At 42.6% G+C, this 22,139-nt stretch overlaps 1 long non-coding RNA gene across 1 annotated transcript; it reads right to left on the reverse strand.

Annotated features, from left to right (window-relative positions):
- Positions 1-4,020: 4,020 nt before the first annotated feature.
- On the reverse strand, positions 4,021-21,630 carry LOC123939876. Its single transcript, XR_006817995.1, has 3 exons — positions 21,542-21,630; positions 4,288-4,386; positions 4,021-4,098 (listed from the first exon to the last, which is right to left on the reverse strand). It is a non-coding gene; the product is annotated as an uncharacterized LOC123939876 (long non-coding RNA).
- Between the last annotated feature and the right edge of the window lie 509 nt (positions 21,631-22,139).

Here is a 22,139-nt window from a genome sequence, read left to right on the forward strand (position 1 = left end):
TGGACATTGGGGAGGGGAGGCGAACCATAAGAGACTATGGACTCTGAAAAACAACCTGAGGGTTTTGAAGGGTTAGGGTTGGGAGGTTGGGGGAACAGGTGGTGGGTAATAGGGAGGGCACGTTTTGCATGGAGCACTGGGTGTTGTGCAAAAACAATGAATACTGTTATGCTGAAAAAAATAAATAAAATGGGGGGGAAAAAAAAGAATGGAAGTAGGGATGCCGGGGTGGCTCACTGGGTTAAGCCTCTGCCTTCAGCTCAAGTCATGATCCCAGAGTCCTGGGATTGAGCCCCGCATTGGGGTCTCTGCTGAGCAGGGAGGCTACTTCCCCCTTTACCTGTGCCTGCTTCTCTGCCTACTTGTGATCTCTCTCTCTCTGTCAAATAAATAAATAAAATCTTTAAAAAAAAAAAATCATCAGAACGTACACACAGACCACCCCACTACCACACACACACAAGCAACACTGATCATATAATAAAGCAGCCTGTTTTATTCTGTCTGGCAATAGTAACCTCTTGACTCCGTAGACACTCCCAGGTCACCTGAAGCCCCAGGCACTCCAGGCAGTGCCCAGCTTAGTGGGTACACCACAGCCCTTCTCAAAATCTATCGTCCCACTACTACAACACACTCTCGTGCCCATATGGATTCAGGTCAGAGCCAGACAGGATTCTGTAGTCAGTTGGTTGTTTGCTTGTTTACTTGCTTGTTTTTGGTAGTGGAAGGAGTGATGGGGGATAAACCACAGATTTTAGATTCAGACCACAAATGTTTAAAACATAACTCTAACACTTACAAGCTTTGTGAGCTTGAATAAGTCATACATCCTCTCTGGACTTCAGCTTCATAAGCCTCCAGGCGAAGATAGACAGCATAAGATGGAGGAGTGCTGTCAGGGTTGACAATAAGGAGCATACGGTATCGAGTACAGCACCTGACAAGCAGTACCTTGTCAGTGAATGGTGGCTGCTTAGTCATCGCTATTCCACTCAAAGCTTGCCCTGGGAGTTTTCCTGCTAGATGGAGGAAAGGAACTCATGTCCTCTCAGATCATAGTAATGCCAGTTGGCATCAGAAAAGGATGAGAAATAATAGAATGGCAAGTCTTCTCTGCTCCTCTCTGATTTATATCACAGCCTAGACAGCATGTGCAACCAACCGAAGCTTTATGCTCATGCACATGCGTGCACACACGATACACCTATGCGCACACATGCCCCTTCCTAGGGTACTTTGGTCCAGAATCAGTGAGAACTTTCTTTGCCCATTTAATGTATGTGGCCGGGGGCTATCATGGCTATGCAGATTCCCCTCTGAAAAGAGCACAAAATACAGGAGGCTCTCTCTTGGGAGTGTCTCATCATTCGACCTCTCCCCCTCCATCTTCTCTGCCTTTTATCAGCCCAGCTCCACAGGTGTTATTATCTCCAGCTGCCCTTGCAGACTTCACTTTCAAGGAGACTGTCTGATGGCTAGCCATGCAGCATGGAAAATAGCCTTGCAAATAAACATGAGCAGAAAATTTTATTCAACAACCTAGAGGTCATTCAAATGTTCTCTATCTTCAAAACTCAATTATCTTCTCTGACAGTTTCTTAGTCTACAAAGGGATAAAAATATGGTTGGATAATGACATTGTTGGTGGAACATGGACATAAGAGCAATGAACGTTTAGTGACCACCTACTATAAGTTAAGTGCTTTACATAATTTGTCCCAGCAAGTCCTCCCACTAACCCTTTAGTATAAGAGATTTCATCCCAGCAAGTACAGGGAAACCGAGGCTCAGAGAAGTTAAATAATATGCTCGATTAAGTGTTAGGCCGTGGGTGACAGAACATGCATTCTGTTGACAGAGCCCAGCTCCTCAATGTCACGCTGTGAACACAGTAGTCATCTGTTGGAGGTTTAGGTGCTGTTATGGACAATGTAAATATGTCCCCCCAAAATTCACATTGAAATCCTAACCTCCAGTAGGATGGTACTTTGGGGATTTGGGGCTTTGGACAATGTAAATATGTCCCCCCAAAATTCACATTGAAATCCTAACCTCCAGTAGGATGGTACTTTGGGGATTTGGGGCTTTGGGGAAGTGCTTAGATTGAGAAGAAGTCATGAGGTCAAGTTCTCACGATGGGAATAGTGTCATAAGAAAAGAAAGAGATTATAACTTGATCTCTCTTACCCACATGTGGATACAGTGAGAGGCAGCTATGTATAAGCCAGGAAGAGAATTCTCACCAGAACCCAACCATGCCAGCACCTCACTCTCAGACTTCCCAGTCTTCAGAGCTACAAGAGAAAAAAAGTCTGTCGTTCAAACCACCCAGTCTTTGGAATTTTGTTACAGCAACCTGAGCTAAAACAGCAATTGCCTTAGGAGTCTGCCTGAAGACTCTCAACATTTCCAGGAACAAAGTATAAGCTGTGTACCCGGCCACAAGCAAGGCTCAGGACAGGTGGGGAACGAACTCCAGGACAGAAGTGGGCATGTCCTTCTAACTTGGGAGGGTTTCTCCAAAATGGAGGACAAATAAGCAAGCCAATTCCCAAGAAAAGATAAAGCCATCTGCAAAACTCCAGGGAATTGAAACAAATGCCTACGTGAATTTATAATGAAAGATACCTGCTCCTAATTCCTGTCCTCAGAAGCAATCTTTCCTCCAACTTCCACTTAGGTAAGTCGTTTTCACACACAGATCTTTCAATCCTCATTTGTACCACCACCATCCTCCTTTTAAAAATGCTTTTAAGGGGGTCCTTTGCTAATGGCCATATTCCTACATTCAGTTTAATGCAGCTATGTGAGGAAGCCTAAACCCTGACCCACCCATGTTAACAGCTTGTGAGGAAGGCAGGCAGCCTGCTGGCACAGCCATCTGCTGCATCTGGTACCTCTGAATCCCGATCTGGCCTGGCAGCTGAATCCCTGGCTCAGCCCAGCCTGGGCCACTCTCTCTGACCCTCTGGTCCTCAGATTGAGATCTCATCACTCTCCTGCAGGCTACGAGCTAGTCCCTCTTCAAAAGCCAGTGATGTCTAATGGCACCAATATTTCCCTTTTCTTCTCCACAGACTCTGGGGAGTTCCACCTCTGAAATGCAGTTCAGAGGGCATTCCTGCCCTCCAGACTTGTTTGTACTCCAGGCCACAGGCTAGGGCACCCTGCCAGCCTATGGTGTGAGGCTCTGAGCCCTCCCTCTGAAGTTTGGGGTTTCTCTGTGACCGTGCCAGTTTTTGGTTATTTGACTTTCCAGAACACTAGGATGACTTTCTATAACGGTTTCCGCCACTGGATAATCACCCAACGGGATTGTCAGATTGAGGTTCAAAATATCAGTTCCCCTTGTCACATGGCTCTGATTTTCAAACAGTAGCAGTAATAACAATAGCAATAGTGAGAGCTGGTGTTTAAGTGCTGGACAAGTAGATAAGATGACTATGTGCATAGCTCAATGAATCTTCACAGAGAAAATGAGGTTCAGAGAGATTACAAAGATTCTCCAAGACCACAAAGCTAATAAGTAAGAAAGTTGGAATCCCAAACTAAATCTTCCTGGTCCCAAACCTTTAAATATAAATTAAAAAATAGTATAGTTGTATAATGTTTAAAAACAGAGAGAAAGAAAGAAAACATTCTCCGCCACTCTCCACTAAACCTTCAAAAGAGAATACCACATAAGATGTCTTTTCCTAAACTTTGGTGCCTCTCTTAATCACTACACTAACTGGCCTTCCAGAAATTAATTTCTCAACCCAGCAAGGCAACAGCAAGACCTGTGCTCTATTGTTATCATTCTAGAATTAATTGTTTCTATGTCTGAATTCCAAACAAGATTCTGCACCCTTCAAGTGAACCCAGAGAGTCTGGTTTATATAGGCTTTCAATAAGGGATATCGTCATTGCCATAACAGCAAATTCTGTCATGCTATCCATTCTATGACATGGTGACCAGGACTTTAAAATTTATGGTCCACTTCCTTGTTCAACCCAGGAAAGGGTTAAGGATGATCAGGATGCCTCTGACAACATCAGCTTATAACCTTGATCGGAGCAGTCAGCTTTCACCTCCAGCAGCAGTCTGGATGCTTCCTACAACAAGAGACAAAAACAATTTTAGGCATGCAGGAGGAAGGAAAATTTGTATTTGAAGAAGGTCTACTGATGCCTGTGCTTTGCTGGCCCTCCATATGGAACTGGACCTCCTCCACCAGGCTTTATACAGATAACACTAATAGTAAGGAGAAGATGGGCCACAAGCAGAATTTCAATGAAAAGTACCATGATCTGATCAGTTTGGGGCTGAGATCATTGTTTCTCCAAGCCATCCTCTGGATCTTGTTGGCCACTTCCTGCTCTTCAGACGTCAGAGTACCTGATCTGCAGAGGAGGGAACAGAGGTTGGTGAAGAAACAAAATATCAAGACATGCCAATGCGTAAATAGAATGGGAGGGGATAATCTAAAGGAGGATTTCCTGAACAAGCCAAATCACTGGACTTTATCTGGGTCCTAGAGACAAGCCTGTGAGGTTTCTCCTCTGGTCTATACAGCAAAGGTTTCCTATAGAACACAGTGGGGAAAATCTAGTGTCAGAAGACCAACGTGTTTTGAAACCCGTCTCATTTAGAAGGGATGTCAGGGCCCATGATCACCACTTCAAGAACTCTTAAGAGTGCTCAAGAGCTCATAGGCTGAGATAAGAATAAGCTCACAAGGGCAGAGATGTTTCTAGAGTGAAAGGTCAAAAAGAGCTTCTGCTTCCTAAGTGTTACCACAGATCAATAAGGGGGGAGAGGGAGTGGGAACTGAAATGATTGGAGCTTTGTCCTTTCTTCAAATGGAGTTCACCTTCTTTCAAATCTCCATCAGTTTTTAGGCTAACAGGTCTAGTCCAACTCCTCATAGAATAAGAGAACTGATCCCCTAAGGAATGACATCATCCCCTCAGCACCATTGGCTCAGTTTAGCTCTCCATTCAAGCTGGAACCAGGCCTCCTGCTTCCCAATTCAAAGATCCTTCTTCTGCATCATGAATCTCTTAAATACGAATATCAAACTCAGAAGGAAGGGGTCACAAACGGCAACCTGCTGAAGTAGAAATTAATCAATCATTTGGAGAGAAGGGCTGTGCGGGGTCCCTGAGCAAAGCCCTGCCTCTCCACCCCAGGCCCATATGTCACTTCCCTTTGCCAGGGTAGCTCCTGGACTGCTGGGTGTCCTTCTGCTCAGGACACCGAGCAAACTAGGTCAAACGTAGTATTCAGCAACCTTTCCTAAGCTTTGAAGGTCATCTCAATGCTCGGCATTTTTGCATCTTTTCAGGTAAGTAGTGGAAATGGAGATTTCTCAATATGGCATAGCTGGGCTGATTTCCCTGGGAGCTGCGTTCACACTGCACCATGTATTGCCAACATATGCTTCTCCTTGTAGAGTGGATGCCAAATTAAGATTACATTAGGGAATAAATTTTCACAAAGAATTAAGGACATCAAGCAATAACTTGTTAGAAAAAAATGTACTAGGGAGGAATTTGGGTGAGCAGAAGTCCTGCTCACAATAGCATCCCACGAACTAGAAGTTTAAGGAGTGCAATTAAGGAGAAAGGGTCTTTAAAACCACTAAAGTAATTCTCAAAATGTCATCAGGTGATCACTTACCTATGGATGGGAAAGTGAAATTCTGCAAAAATACCAATTCTGCCAAAATCATTTAACATTTATTTAACAGAATCCTCCCCCCCTAAAAAAAAAATCTGATGTTATTCTTGTAGTCAAATTTAATGACCCCCAAACATGTCTACATCTTCATCTCAGTACATATCACTATGTCACCTTACACGGTAAAAGACACTTTGTAGATGTGACCAAGAATGAAGACCCTGCAATGGGGAGAAATTATCCTAGATTATCCAGAGCCTGATCTATTCACCGGGGTCCTTAAAATTGGAGAATATTTTCTGACTCTGCTCAGAGAGAAAAACAGTTGGGGAGATGCATCATTATTGTCTTTGAAGGTGGAGGAGGGGCCCACCATACAAGGTAAACAGGCAACCCCTAGAAGCTGGAAAGGGCAAGGAAATGAATGGCCTCCTAAGAGCCTCCACAAAGGAACCACAGCCTGACTGACACTCTGATTTTAATCAGGTGAGACCAGCATCAGACTTCTGACCTGCAGAACTATAAGGTAATTATCTGCATGGCTTTAAACATTAAGTTTGTGGTGGTATTTTACAGCAGCCAACGAAAACTGATATATTATTTTTAAATCTAACCATATTATGAAACTGTAAAATATTATTTAATTGGCCTAATAAGAAAAAGATGGGACCAAAAATGGGGTGGGGGAGATATTTTAAATGTTCTCAAATTTTAAAAATTGAAAATGAGTGGAGGAGACCATCCTCTGAGGTATTAAAATACATCTGGCACCATTAAAAAAAAATGTGAAACCAAATAAAGGCTCCAGAAATAGATACCATTACATTAAATGTTTTTACACTCTTAAACTATACAACAGAAAAAGAAAAACATACTTAAGAAATAGTTTGGGGTGCCTGGATGGCTCAGTGGGTTAAAGCCTCTTGGCTCAGGTCATGGTCCCAGGATCCTGGGATCGAGGCCCGCATCAGTCTCTCTGCTCCTCCGGGGGCCTGTTTCCTCCTCTCTCTCTGCCTGCCTCTCTGCCTACTTGTGATCTTTGTCTGTCAAATAAATAAATAAAATCTTTAAAAAAAAAAAAAAGAAAGAAAGAAAGAAATAGTTTGGAGATAGCTGATTAACAAATTTAGAACAAAATTAGTTTATTTCCTCAACTTATACTATAAATCAAAATAAATTCTGCATCACTAAAAAAGTATTTAAAAATGGTATAAAATATGGCAAAGAATGAAATGAAGTGTACTGAAATATATGCAGGAATGAAAACTTTCTAAGGTTTCATTGACAGGAAAAATTCAAATTTTGCTATTAAAGATTATTTTGTAACTTCTAAAATAATATAATGAAACTTAAGAAAAAAAGGACTAAAAGGTCTTTAAAAGAAAATAAAGGGTTACCATCTATGTTATATAAGATGCACAATGATGATATACAAATAAGATCCCCAATAGATGAATAAGTAAAGAATATGATCTGATCATCTATGCAGGAGGAATTGAAATTAGTAAACAAACATGTGAAAATGCTCCACCTTGCTGTGATCAAAGGCAAACAAATTAAAATATTCATTAAGTACCATTTTACACCTATTATATTATCAGAAATAAAAACAATACCCAAGGCTAACTAGGTTCTGATGAAGTTAGTACATTTATACACTGTTGATTGCAATTTTAAAAGATTCTGTCTAAAACATAATTTAACTATATATATGTATATCAAAAACCATAAAATGTTAGTTTCCTTTAATCCAGTCATTTCCATCACTAGGAATTTATCCTAAGGAAGTAACCCAGAAAGAGGAATATTTGTGTAGGATGATATTTGTTTACTACAGTAAAAAACTCAGGATAATAGAAAAGAATAATTAAGTGAACTTGATACTTCATGGAACATTGGATGTTCAGATGACAAGAAGACTACACAGCCACATGGAAATGTTAACACAAGTGTTGAATCAAAGCTGAAAACAAATTAGGTTGAACCATATCAATTACCATTTTCATAGGAAAACTGTAAAATATTGAAAATTCCACATGGTTCAAACTTATAGTTCTGTCATGGATACAGATCGGTAAAAATAATACCTTCTAGGGATGAGACTTCTGAGGAAACACAAAAAGAAAAATAGTTGAAGGGATGGTAGTATCAAGGACTAATTTTTTAGTCTGTTATAATATTATTTGAAAATCAATTTTAATGTTAAAACATTAAAGACATGATTGTTCTACAGATGGAGATAGCTCATGAAATAAATTAAAAGATATAATTTCAGTATACCTTCCATTTCAAATTCTTTGATTCACCATACAAGAATCAATGAATTAAGTTTTCAACTAAGGAAAGAATTTGTTTCAAACAGACGTAATCAAAAAATGTCAGCATTAATAATAAGGTAATATAGCAGAGCACCAGATTTTAAAGTCAAATCCCATTTATTACCTATTAAGACACTGGAGAAAATATCACATTTAACCTCAGTTCCCTGTCAAATGGGGATGGTGATGGTACTTATGTCAGGGTTCTCATAAAGAGTGCTTGGATGACTTCTTCTGTGAGTACCTGGCAAGTAGTGAACATTCAACAAATATGAGCAAGTACATCATTATTAATGGACCAGTACAAATCTTTAAACAATGACTGAAGTTAGAAAATCATATTCACAGGCGAGTACTTCTATATACATTAGGTTGGAAATTATTCCAACCTAATTTTTTTTCACTCATCTTTTCTAAAAACATTTTTAATCAAAATGGACCAGCCCACACTATGCTGTATGTAGCGTTATCTCCAAAATTAAAACATAGAATATAGATTTAGTAGTGAGTGCATATGTAAATTAGGAACAAGTTTTCCTTCTCTATCTTATAAAATAAGACTAAGTGGTCCCAGACCATAAAATCTTCAATCTAGTGATCACTTATGGATGTGCTTTCTTGTTCTCTGGCTCAGGATGATTCTGAAGGCTATCACTGACACTGGTTCCCTTCCTTTTCCGTCTGTGCAGCACACATTCCTTTTGGGGAACGCCCCTCCCATGTATGGTGGATCTGTCAGTCACATGACCTCCACCTCCTCCATCACAGGGGCAGTAGGCACGCGAGCTAGACAGTGGAATTCCCTCTTTATTAATATCACCTGAAAAGAAATGCTCTCTCCTTCTGAAATTCTGAATAAGAAGCTTTGGGCTTGAGCTGGTGGAAGCCTGTTGGTTGACTAGTGGACCTGTGGTGCTCTGTCCAGCTACCCTTTCCAGGGCTGATACACTCATTTCCCCAGCTGCCAGAAGTATTGGTGGCTAGTAGCTAAGAACTGAATTTCTCACTGGGACTTGCTTTTTTGCCACAAGGAAATACATCATCAAGTTATGCTCCCTCCCAGAGACTGGCTCTAGCCACTACTATGGAGGGATACTGTGACCTCTGATGGATTCACACAAAGGCATAGACTCTTTGCTTCCGTGCGGGGACATGAAGGGTTCGAGAGCTTCCTGCAGAATTAGCTGAGGTTTCAGCTGCTACCACTTCAGGGCTCAGCTGCTTCTGCTGCACAGTCATGCCTTCTTGGTTCCTCACAGGTGTAAAGCCCAAGAGCTCTCCCTAGTAAATCTTCATGCAACTCTCCATTCTAGAGTCTGTTTCCTGGGAACCCAATCTAAGACATTTGGCACATGAATAGACCTGTCCCATAATGATACCAAGAAGAGACTAGAAATAGAGAAATTCAACAATTTCATTCAACAATGAACACCTTGCTTGTGCCACACCTAAAACTAGCCCACTCCTTGGTCTTCTAAGTCCCGTGAGTCAACAAATTCTATATTTCATTTGCGCTAACTAAAACTGGGTCTTAATCTTATACAACTAAAGAAGGCCTGACTGTACACAAATGCTGTCTCATCACCTGTAATACTTAATACAGTCCTATGTACATGAGCAGGGCTGAATAGTGTTTGTTGCATTTACCTGCTGCATGGTTATATCAGTGTTTCATGCAATGACAGCATCATAACATGATTTACTAAAAGAGAAAGAGGGAAAATGGATTATATCATAAAACAAGCTTGGTAAGAGTGCTACATACTATATGTACCTCTGAATTTTATATATATTAACATATTAAAAATTCTGACCAATATTGCAGAATTTATTTTCAGTTGTAAATAAAAACTGCTTAACTTCCTTTTAGGCAGAATTTAGTCTACCTATTTGGCCACAGAACTTTGTGAATACAGATAGATCACCCGCATGGGCTTAGTTTGGCCTACAGTTTGGAGACCACCAAATTTCAAACTTCTCCTTTAGTTTGTTCACTGGTCCTCTTGGGTAGTGGGAATTAGCATAGCTTGCACAATATTTATTACCAGAAACAGAGGAATAGAGCAAACTTGACCTTCTCCAACTGATTATTTATTCCAACTATCATGTCCAAGACTCTGACAAACCTTACTCCCTCTACATTATATTCCTTAGAGTCCATAATACATAAAAGAAAGAAGAAGAGAGAGGGATGAAGGAAAAGAAAGAAAGAGGGAGAGAGAGATGGAGGGAGGAAGGAATTAAGGAAGGATGGATGGGGAGAGAGAGAGGAAAGAAGGAAGGAAGAAAGAGAGAAAACGAGCCTGGAGGTTTAATAATTTTCCCTAAAAAGTTTTCTTTTAAGCCTAATTCTCCTGCCTCTAGATGCTCAAATAATACAAAAAGTGCCACTCCTTAACAATTCCTTAAAGCCCTACATCCAGATGTCCAGATAGCAATATCAATTTTGATAACATCAATCTCACCACATCTGAACCTCAAACACAAATCATTTTTTTCTTATCTGATGGCCCAGTGATTCAGCGCATCCTGAGTTGAAAGATACACTAGTTTACTTATTGGAGGCAAAAAATGAGGTATCCCTGGATTTGTTTGCATCTTAAGCCCAAAATGAGTATAGGAAACTCAGCTCTATAAATGTGTTCCCTAGGAAATTACTTTGGGTAATCAGAGAAGAAAAAAAAATGGAAGCATACAAAGATTATAGATAAAAATGAAACAGAAGCCAGTCTGACTTCACAATAATGGTCTTTCTACTCCACACCATTTCTGGATACTTGCGAATCCATGGAAGCAATTCCCTGGGAAGAGTTGAAGGATAGAAGACCCAGCCAGAGTCTAAAGCCCAATCTCTAATGCACGTACTTAGAGCTACACCTTCCAGAGATGGCAGTTCAGGACAAAGCACACTATTTGCCCAGAACTGCTTTTGTAAAAGTACACCTGTTGGAAACACCTGAAAGTTGAGCCATACTGTTGCTAAGTTTCCAGTTCATTTCTACTTGATATCCTATGTGTGCGGCTGCTTTGCTGGATTGAAAGACATTAAGGCTGGAGATGAGACGAAGAAGCTGAGTTGGTACAGGGCCATGGTGGACATCAGACTCCCTGGGGCACGGAAGTCTTGGAGAACTGACTGTCCATGGCTTCAGCTATTCACATCACTCCCAGCTGCAGTGGTCCTGATAAGCAACTAACAAACCTCTGACTTTGTCCCTTCTTTAATAGTCAATTTACCTGCCCTTCCCACATCCCTTTTCAGATACTCCAGTCTAACTAACAGCCTCAGACCGAGTGACATTTTCCCCCTCAGCAACAGTGAATTGAATCAATTCAAAACTAGCCATTCCATTGGCTGGCCAAGAACCAGTAAATTTCCTAGATAATTTGAAGTGAGACCCAGGGACTGTTGAGAGCCAGACATGAGCACCACAGCATGTACCAAGGACAGATGCCTGATTCAAAGCTGGGTGCCAGCCAAAGCTATGGAGCTTCAGAGGCCAAGAGCCTCACAGAGAAAGCTTAGATAAGAATGGAGAAATCTTATGCAGATAGGAGCAGATAAGAGAGAATGAAGCTCCACAGAACGACAAAGAGAACGGCTGCCTTACAACCTTCTAATACTCTGCAAAGCCTTGCTGTATTGCATTCAGTTGGGTTTCATGAGATTTCCCAGGAGCCTCAACATAAATCCTGTTTACATAAATTAGCCTAAGTGGGTGGGTTCCTGTGGCTGACAAACAATTATCTCATTTGTTGAAACATATCCATATATTTAAAAGTCATTTCTTGAGTGCCAGCCAGGCATGACTGTGCTAAGCATTGCAGATACCCTGGTGAAGCAACAGATCCCCTCTCCTGGGAATCCAAACTCAAAAATAGGTCCTTACTTTAGAACAAGTGTATAAAATGTGTTCGGGGGACCTAAAAGAAGCAGTGTGTATTTTACCTAAAGGGAGGAGAGCAAGAAAGGCTTCCTAGGGGAAGGAGGTGATGTCAGGCTGCTGAATGGGAAGGACAGGAAAACAGTTGCTAGGTGGACTAGGAGAGCATCTAAGGAAGAATAAAGAACATGAACAAAAATGTGGGCACAAGCAAGCCTGGGAACACGTGAGCACTACGGGAAGGGCATTCCATGTGTCAGAAACAAAGAGACAGAGGAGAGGGGACAAAGAGGAAGAGGGGACTGAACTTGTTAGCAACAATCAGCATGAAAGGAATACAAAGACTTTACATTTTATCTTTCAACCCAAATAGGAGAACACTGAAACTTTTTGAGAAGAAAACAATATGCCTCTGATATTTTTGAACAATGACTCCAACAGGGAAAGGGAAAGGTAATTAGGAGACAGTACTGGTGTCAGAAACACAAATTAGAAGCTGTTCAGTATTTCAAGCAAGAGAATTTCTCTACTAAGACAGGTAAGTTTCAAGAGAAGGTTGCACATCTAAGCGAAATTGAGATAGAATCCATAGGCCTTTAGTGACTAAGTGTGGTGGGAAATGGAACAATCAAGGATTATTCTTAGATTTCTAGTGGAGTGACTGGGTAGATAACTAGGTCATTCACCTTAATGGGAAATTCCAGAGTAAGGAGAGGAAAGGCATAGGTTAAGGGAGGAGAGATGAGTTCAGTTTGAGGCGTGCTTTCAAGATATTCATTCATGTGAAGAGGACCAATATCCCCCTGTATATTTTTATAGTCAACAAACATTTGTCAAGTGCCTATAATGCATCAGGCACTCTGTTAGGTCCCAGGAGCCAACATAAAAACAGTTACCAGCCCTTACTCTTAGGTGGAGTATACAGTCAAATATGAAGGATATTATTAATCAAACAATCACATAAGCATAAAATTTCAAACTGTGAAAAGATCTAAGTAGGGAATGAAGCTGGAATTACGAAGGTCTGTGAATGGGGGATCATACATGGTGGGTCAGGGAGGCTCCTCTGTGAGAGTCTCCTGTGAGCTGAGTGTGCAAAGATAAGGGAGAGTTAAATACATGAGGACTAGGGAAGAATTCTACACAAAGGAGAAAGCGTGTAGAAACCTTGAGGTGGGAAGGAGCTCAAGTGGAAAGAATGGAGACACAGAGCAAGATGTGGCTGCCCAGGCTGGCAAGAGACAAATGGTGGAGTGGAGCCATGTGAAAGGCTGTGACTTAGGCAAACAGGCCTTTGAAATATTGAAAGGTTTTTAACAAAGACTGAGATGATTAAATGTCACTTCAGTTTAGTGTAAAAATGAACTGAGGGTGACAAAAGGGCATCAGGAAGAGATCAATTTGAAATTTCTTGGATAATCAGCAAGACACAACTATGACTTAGTGCTTGCCTTGGAAATAGGGCAAAGTGGGTGGATTTAAGAGCTATATTGAAGATAACTGGGAAAGGTGGCTGGCATAAGATATGGTATACAAGATAGGTATAGTAGGAAGACATGTACAAGCTCTGACTTAAATTTATTGGCTAGGATAGGGAATTAGGGGAACACCACATTTGAAATGAAAAATTATATTGAGTTGACTCTTGGACATTTGATATGCTTGAGGACTCTTGAAACCATCCAGGAGAAAAGTTTGTTAATAAGTAGGCTGTGAGGATCTGGGGGTCAGAAGAAACATATAGACTAGATATGCAAATGTGAACGTTGCCTTTATATAGCTGGCCACTAAATATTTGGATGCTGATGATTACATATAAACTGAGAAGAAAAGGCATAAGTGGAACAATTTAGTCATTTTTATTGGAGGATGAGCAAAGGAAAAGGAGAAATTTTCCACAGAGGTTGAAGAAAAAACAAAAGAGTGTTATGTCATAGAAGCCAAGGTAAGAGTGTTCCAAGAATAACAGAGTGGTTTGCCACGTTGACTTCTGCTGAGAAGACCCATAAGGTGAGCACAGAAAGTGTCACTAGGTTTAGTGATATGGAGGTCCCCGGGGATTCTAGCCAGACTTCTTATGGTGGGAGCCAGATTAGTGAGCTGAAAAGTATGGGTGGGAGGTGGAAAATGGGGACAGCAAGCACAGGAAATGCTCTGGAAAAATTTGTACATGAAGGAGCGAGGAGAAATTAAGCTGTGTTTGCAGAGGGAAGTGGGTTCAAAGATAATTTAAGAAAGGTGCTTCTTGTTTTAATTTTTTAGTCAGAGAATTTGAGGATTTTCAATGTTACTGAGAAAGAATCACAGGAAAGGGAGAATTTAGGGTTCAATAGCAGGAAGGAACAAAAGCCAATGTGTGATTGCAGAGACAAAGAGAAAGGGTGAGAGTTGTGAGTCAAGAGAGTGTCTTTAAGTGGATCTTGATCTGGGGAGTGAGTGTGGCTGCAGGTGTGAACTTGGAATTGACAACAAAAGCCATGGTGGAAAGGGACAGGTGTCACGATAGAGCGTGAGGAGTGAGAAGAGAATAGAGACCATGGCCAAACACAGGGAGATGTCGATGTTTAAGGAGTGCATCAAAGAAAGGAGACCCCACAAGAGACTGAGAAACAATGCCCAGAGGGGTCCTGAGAGAGGGAGAGGGTCTAGAATCATGCAGCCCCTACTCTGCTCACATCTGGGTCACCAAAATAGCCTTCCAACTAGTTTCCCAAATACTTAATTCCTAACCCAGTGTCTTGGAAGACAGGACCAGAGCAGGGGTGAGCAGACCAAGAATCAGGAGCAGTAGACCCAGAAGGATGTCTGATGGGTAAAAACATAACAAGCCACCTGAGTCTCCATTTACCCCACCATTTGCTTGCTGTGTGACTTTGGGCAAGCCTTCTTTTTTTTTCCATTTCAGATTTCTCATGTGTAAAATAAGGACAAAAACATTTTCTTTAACTACCTCACAGGGTTGCCCTAAAAATTACATGAGTTACTGGCTGTGAGAGCGTTCTAAACTCTGCTAAAGCACAACACAGGCATGAGGAGTTATTATTAATCTTGAATCACTGTTGCTTCATGGCTCATCTTTTCTCAGATGGTTCTACTGGCTCCCTGTCTTGGCTCGCAGCAAGTTAATGGATGGTTCTGTCACCACCCAAACACTATTGCCCTTTCCTTTTTAGGTCGTTCCAAATCTGAGTCACAGTTAAGCAAATGCAATGCATTTTGCAGGTAGAGTTGGCAAGATGTGCTCCATTTGCTTTTTGGCCCAGTCCTTTAATTGCACTTGGAAGTAAACAGCACACTGTAGAATGGAGAGTGTGATTTGGAAAAAGAGAGGAAAAGGGAAAATGAAGTGAATCTGGGCAGGATAAAAGTTACACTACACAAACTTAAAATAATTGGGAATATGTTTAGTTTCCCAAAGGCGTTCGGAGCTTAAGCCTCCTTGCTAAAAACACTCTGTCTGGGTTCTGTCACCTTCCATGATGTGACCCCAGCACTGGTCACCATGCCTTCCATGCACATGTAATTCTCCCCATTGCCCCCCAACGTGCCTATTTCTGCCTCCATGCCTTCCCTCATAAGATGCCTCCCCAAAACAGTCTCTTGACCCCTTCCACCTAACCCAGCTATGCCAGCCCAAGCCTCCCCTTACTCTGTAAGCCCAACCACCTTTTCTGAATTTCTCCAGAACCCGGAGTCCAAACCACAGTTTAGCACATCACTGAAGTCTCCCTCACTGCCATTACTTCATGTGCACTGGTCTTTTCTAATATCACTGCCATTAAACATCTGCTATGTTCTGGCTGCTTTATACCAGTATATACTTACTCAGTGTGCAGACATTTTCCAGTTTACACTTGAGGAAATTAAGTCTCACAGACTAACCTGTTTGCCCACAGTTGGCAAGTGTTGAGGCCTCCTGGGTATGATAGTAAAGTTCAGCCTCATATTTCCCCTGACTGGCAGGGTCCATCTCTTTGTCTTCCCTGTGGTGCTTCCTACAGCACCAGTTACTGAGGAGGTGTCTGGGCATCTGGGAAAGAAGATGCCAAGGCAAAAAAGGCTTCTGAGAGGGAGACAAGGGAACCCCAAAAATCAATACTCTATTTCTAGTGTCTCTTAATTATGTGTCAACCGCATTCCAGTCCCTCACACCATAATACTAAACCAGGGTCTCAAATGGCTTTGGGGGAAATGAGGATTTTCTTCTCCTACTCACCATTAAATAATATTTAATTGGCTAATATTTCTAATATTATTTTAATTAGAGCAGACTGTGATCTTCGCATTTTGAACAGAACAATACTTTCTGTATCTTAGCACTTTAGCCTACCGGAGTGTTATTTGTGTTACTGTGAACTAATATATGCAGATTCACCACAATTAGCCATCACCATGGTAATCTTATGCCTTTTGTGTTCAATTTCTGTTGCATATGCTCATCAAGGAGATTGAAGTTTTACTGATGAAGCAAAATTCATTACCTGGCTTTGGACTTAAGTACAGGAATTTAAAGAAAAGTTTTCAAATCCTGACAGCATTCCATTTCTGGCTTACTTCTCAGAGAGAAATTCATGTGCTGTCTTTTACTTCTTCCTTGAGCTGGTATTGGCAGATTCTCTGGCCCAAAAGTCATGGTTTCAGTGGGAACATAAGCCCCTGAGAGCTGACAAGAGTCTTCAAGCCCTCGGGGAGATCCCTTCTATTTGCTTGAATGAACTCAACTGCTGCAATTGCTTTTTACATCAAGCATGAGGACAAGTGCGCAGCTGCGGTAGACTGCCTGCAGTGATGGCATCCAGGTGCACACATGCCACTCCTCATAGTAAGGAGTCTACTTCCCCTAACCTTGAATCTGGCCCTGGCACTTGTTTCAACTAACAGCATATGGCAAACACGATGTTGTACAAATTCTAGAGTCAAGGCCTTAGGAGACCTGACAGGTTCCATTTTTACTCTTTGAGAATCCAGCAACTACATAGAAATGCAATGAGGGCCCCTCTGGAGATTGAGGCCTAGCCAGCTGCCAGTCTTTCTAGACACCTGAACTGAGACACCAAACATGTCAGCAAACTCATCTTGGACATTCTAGCGCTAGCCAAACTCCCGGCTGTGTGCAGACACTGGAGTGATCCCAACCAACATCATGTAGAGCAGGAGAACATCCCAGCTGAGCTCAGCCAATCCACAAAATCATAAGAAAATAAAAGGTTAAATAGCATGGTGGTTGCTGGAGATTTGGGAGAGGAGAAAATGGGGACTTGTTGTTCAGTGAGTATAAAGTTACGGTTATGCAAGATAAATAAATTCTAGAGACTTGCCAAAAACTTGTTAAGAGGATAGATGCCATGCTAATTGTTCTCACAACAACAAAAAGCAAAGAGACAAAAGGAAACTAAACTTCTGGCTGTGTTTACTACTTTGATTGTGATAGTATTTGATTGTGGTATCATGGGTGCATGATAAGTCCAAATTCATCAAATTGTAGACATTCAATATGTTTTTTGTATATCAATTACACCTCAATAAAGGTGAGGAAGAAAAAGAGAAAGAGAAGAAAGAAAGAAAGAAAGAAAGAAAGAAAGAAAGAAAGAAAGAAAGAAAGAAAGAAAGAGGAAGGGAGGGAGGAAGGAAGGAGGGGGAAAGGGAGCAATGGTGGTCTTTTAAGCCTCTTCACCTGGGGCCGTTTTGTTACACAGCAATAACTAACTGATATAGCAGCTAAAGGAAGGCAGATGCAACAGGACCCATGATCATCACCACTGTCATTGGGTACAGCATGTACAGTCCCTTCCTCTTCCTTGCACAACTTTCCACTCCAACCAGACCTCATCCATTGCCTCCAAAACCTGCTTTGTTTGACTGACACATCATGGACCCTACCCATGTGGTCTTCTCTGTGTTGTTGTTGTTATCATTTATTCCTTTCCTCCCTCTCTCCTCTCTCCAGTGGGATTAACCCTTCTACTCCTTTAGGCTACTTCTGAACTCTGTACCTACTTTAAGGTCTTTACTTTACTTTACTTTACTTTACTTTAAGGTCATTACATAGTTAAGCTATGTGCTGTATCCATCTGCCTCTTCCATTTGTCCACACTGCTATTTTTAGTTCCACATTTTCAGTTTCAGAGCTGGCATAGAGTCAGCTCTCAATTCATGATTGTTCAATGAATAAATCCAGGCATCTTACTCTGCATCTTTTCCCTCAACTGGCCTCCCTCTGCTTATCAGCATGTTATATTTAATTTTCTCACAATATCTTCCCAGGCTCCCTGACCACAGGAACCTCTTATCCTGGAGCTTATTTTATGTATACGTATGACTCACTTAAAAATTAAATATTAAAATACTGTTTACCGTACCTGGTTCAGTCACATAAACTCTTCCATTTAGCCTTCACAGCCACCAGGCAACAAGGCTCAGTCCTTCTTCCTATAAGGCCACCTCTGTTTTTCCCACTGCTGGAAGCCCCATCATGTTAGGGAGTTGCTAATCTAACTGATCAAAGCCCACATCATTCCATTTGGCATGTTACTGTGTTGCAAATGTGGGATCCCAGGCCCAGTCCTTTCCTCCTGCTTTCTCTCTTAGCCTGGTCTCTGGGATAGACCTACCCAGTCCACTTCCTTCTTCCACCAAATATGCCAGAGATGGATGAGTGGACCACTTAAAGTCTTATACCTCCCTCTACAGCTACACCTCAGTGAATGGGTCCCAAGTTTTAGATTTTAAAGGGTGGGTGAGGGAAGGATATGTGGAAGTCCCCACATATCCCAGCCCAAGTCCCAGCCATGTTCTTCACCCAGCTTCTATCGAAGAGCCCTACTACTGTAAGCAGCTTCTAAGATGGCCCCCAATGGTCTCCACTGCTTAGCATTTACATTGTGATGTAATCCCCTCCCAATAAGGATTGTTTCCCCTAATGATAACTTGCCTCTAGCCAGCAACAAAAGGTTATAAGATGCTACTTCCATGACTAGGCTATATAAAAGTGTTACATCCATCTTGCTAACAGACTCTGCCCTTCAGCAGCTTTGATAAAGCAAGCTGCCGTATTGGAGAAGTTCATGTGACAAGGAACTGAGAGGGACCTCAGACCAGCAGCCAGCAAGGACCTAAGGCTCTCAGTCGAACACCATATAAGAAGGAGAATCCTGCCCTCAGCTATGTAAGTGAGCCAAGCAGACCCCTGCCAGCCAAACTTTCAGACAAGAACCTACCCTAGGGGGGCGCCTGGGTGGCTCAGTGGGTTAAGCCGCTGCCTTCGGCTCAGGTCATGATCTCAGGGTCCTGGGATCGAGTCCCGCATCGGGCTCTCTGCTCAGCAGCGAGCCTGCTTCCCTCTCTCTCTCTCTGCCTGCCTCTCTGTCTACTTGTGATTTCTCTCTGTCAAATAGATAAATAAAATCTTTAAAAAAAAAAAAAAAGAACCTACCCTAGGTTAGCCCTTTGATCATAGCCTCATGAAAGACCATGAAACAGGGGACCCAGCTAAACCAAAGCCCAAATTTTTGACCCATGGAAACTGTAAAATAATAAGTATGTGCTGTGTTAGGCCACTAAACAATATACAGTCAGTGCAACTACATTGAGGGCTTGAGGTACCTGCTTAGAAATCAGTAAAGTACTACTTTGATTCCCATTGTGTTATTTTGGGTATACCCTCCTTGAGATGGCATGAGAGATACCCCAATGGATATGGTTGGATAGGAAAGGTAGGATTTGGCCATCTTAATTTTCAAAACCACTCCCTAACCTATAACTGTATTATCAGTATCCCCATTTTAAAGCCAAGCAAACCGCATATCACATTTCTTGGTATTTGCGCAAATTTCTCACTCTACCAGTCCTCTAACTCCAAATACAGTGCTCCCTCCCCTCTGATATGGTTACATCATTGTACTGTTGCTGTTGAATCTTTAAGCAAAGTTCCGGTTTCATTAATGACGCTGTAAGCAGTCTGCGAGCAGGGAATCCATCAGACATGTCTCCATTCTCAGCGACAGCACACTGGTGGCGTGGGACGGCACCACAGACTGATGCTGTAGTTGCCTTCTAGCACCCCACAGCCCAGGCGAACCTCACCAGTGCCACCCAGCAATGCATTTTACGGGAATACTTCAGTCGCCATCCAAAGGAAGCAGTTCAGATTGGAGATGTTTTGAGAATATGCAATGATCCCACAATTTAACCGAGATTGTTTTATGATATTAATAAAATTGAGTGTTCTGGGAAATGCCTTTTAAGTGAACCAGGTCTAAGTCCAAGGTTCTTGAAAGCTTTTAGTTTAAATGCAAGCTCACCAGAAATGTGAAACACGCCAGCATTAAGGAGACACCCAGCAGAATACAGAGGATCTGGAAAGCCGAGTTTCCCTGGCCAGTGCCTCCCTGTGGTCCATTTAACCCATACAGATAGACAAAGTTCAAAGCCTAAGGGCCAAGAGCAGAAGCAGACATGGTGGAAAGCAAATGAGAAAATGCAAGGTAACTACTACCGGATTCAACTCAAGAAAGGCTGCAAGGTGAAAAAAGGGAGAACTGGGATTGGAACAATGAGTTTGAGGGGGACCTGGGTGGCGTAGTCTGCTGAGCATGGGACTCTTGGGTTCGGCTCAGGTCGTGACCGCATGGGTTGTGAAAGTGAGCCCTACATCGGGCTCTGCACTCATTGTGGTCTGCCTGAGATTCTCTCTCTCTGACCTCCCCCCGCCACCTCGTGTGCTCACGCGCTCGCTCTCTCTCTCTCAAATAAATAAATCAATCTTTTAAAAACTGAGTTTGAAACTCAGCAATCTGTGACTTGCTATGACTGTGGGCAAGTCACTCTTGTGCCCTGAATTCCATGGCATGGCTAGCACGGGCCCCACAGAACTGCTGTGGAAAACAAGCAAGGAAAGGTGGCCAGTGTGTTCTGGGGCTGGTGAGGTGCTCTACGTACGTGAGGTATTGTTATCACCCAGAGCAGCAGCTGCTGCTACTGCTGTAGTGATCAAAATAGCAGCAATAAAACAAGGTAATACTCCTTAGTGGGACACTTCGGATTTTCCCCTTAAGTAACGGAGGCTCTCTGATTTAACACAGTTTCTGAAGCATTGGACGTGAGGATGCATCAAGTTCCAGTCAAGCTACGGAAAGCACACCAGTGTTCTAGCTGGGAAATATTATTGTAAGGAACTGTTATCTTTTTTTTTTTTATCTTTTTTTTAAAACTTTGGAGTTTTAGGCTGGCTTCTACTCCCCCTCTCAAACTCACACCCATCCATATGCGCAGTCCTAAACCCGCTGTCTACCACTGGTGCAGAAGGCTAGCCAAGGACAAAGCACAAGCTGACACCTGCAACCTCCTCCACTTAGGGTGGGATTTGTGTGACGTTTCACCTGGAAGCTCCCCACAGTCTTGTTTTTTGTTGTTTTTTTTAAGATTTTATTTATTTGACAGACAGAGATCACAAGTAGACAGAGAGGCAGGCAGAGAGAGAGAGAGGAAGAAGCAGACTCCCTGCTGAGCAGAGAGCCCGATGCGGGGCTCGATCCCAGGACCCTGAGATCATGACCTGAGCTGAAGGCAGAGGCTTTAACCCACTGAGCCACCCAGGCGTCCCAGGAACTGTTATCTTCATACAAAATTGGTAATGAGGTAACTGCGGTAGCAAGTGCAGGAAGCAAGTGACTCACCTTCCAGATTGGCCTGGGACCACGCTGGCAGCCGGGAAATGGCATTTTTAGTACTCCAAGATCCAGGAACACCAGGGCCGGGGGTCTCCCTGTTCACCCCCTAGGGTTGGGGCAACACTGGAGGAATGCTGGAATTGTTAAAACTCGGAAGTTTGGAGGAGGAGCCCCACAGAGATGGGGCCTAAGCCCCTGAGGAGGGAACGCCCCCTGGCGGGCCCCCGTGTCTCCAAGGGGGGTACTGTGATGCTGGTTTGAGCGCGGGCAGAGCTACGCTCCGCATCCAACTATAGCGAGGAGCTGGCGCTCCTGGGATGGGGAACCATTGCTGGGGAGCTGCAGGCCCAACAGCTGGGGAGCTGCAGGCCCAACAGCCGGGAGCAAGGAGGAACAAACCGTTTTTTTCCCTCTTGTGCCCCCTACTGGCAAAGCTTAGCAGGGAGCCAACTGGCAAGGCAGAAACGGGCTTTGCTGAGTCCCCAGCATCACCAAGCAGAGTGCAGAAGATCGGCTTCAGAGCTGAGAGTCAAGAGCTTACTAACTGGCACAGCAGCTAGCAAGCATATTTGGGGAGCAAATGTCTCTAGTAAAGGATTTCATC

Source organism: Meles meles, chromosome 4, assembly GCF_922984935.1.
Source record: "Meles meles chromosome 4, mMelMel3.1 paternal haplotype, whole genome shotgun sequence".
NCBI lineage: Eukaryota > Metazoa > Chordata > Mammalia > Carnivora > Mustelidae > Meles > Meles meles.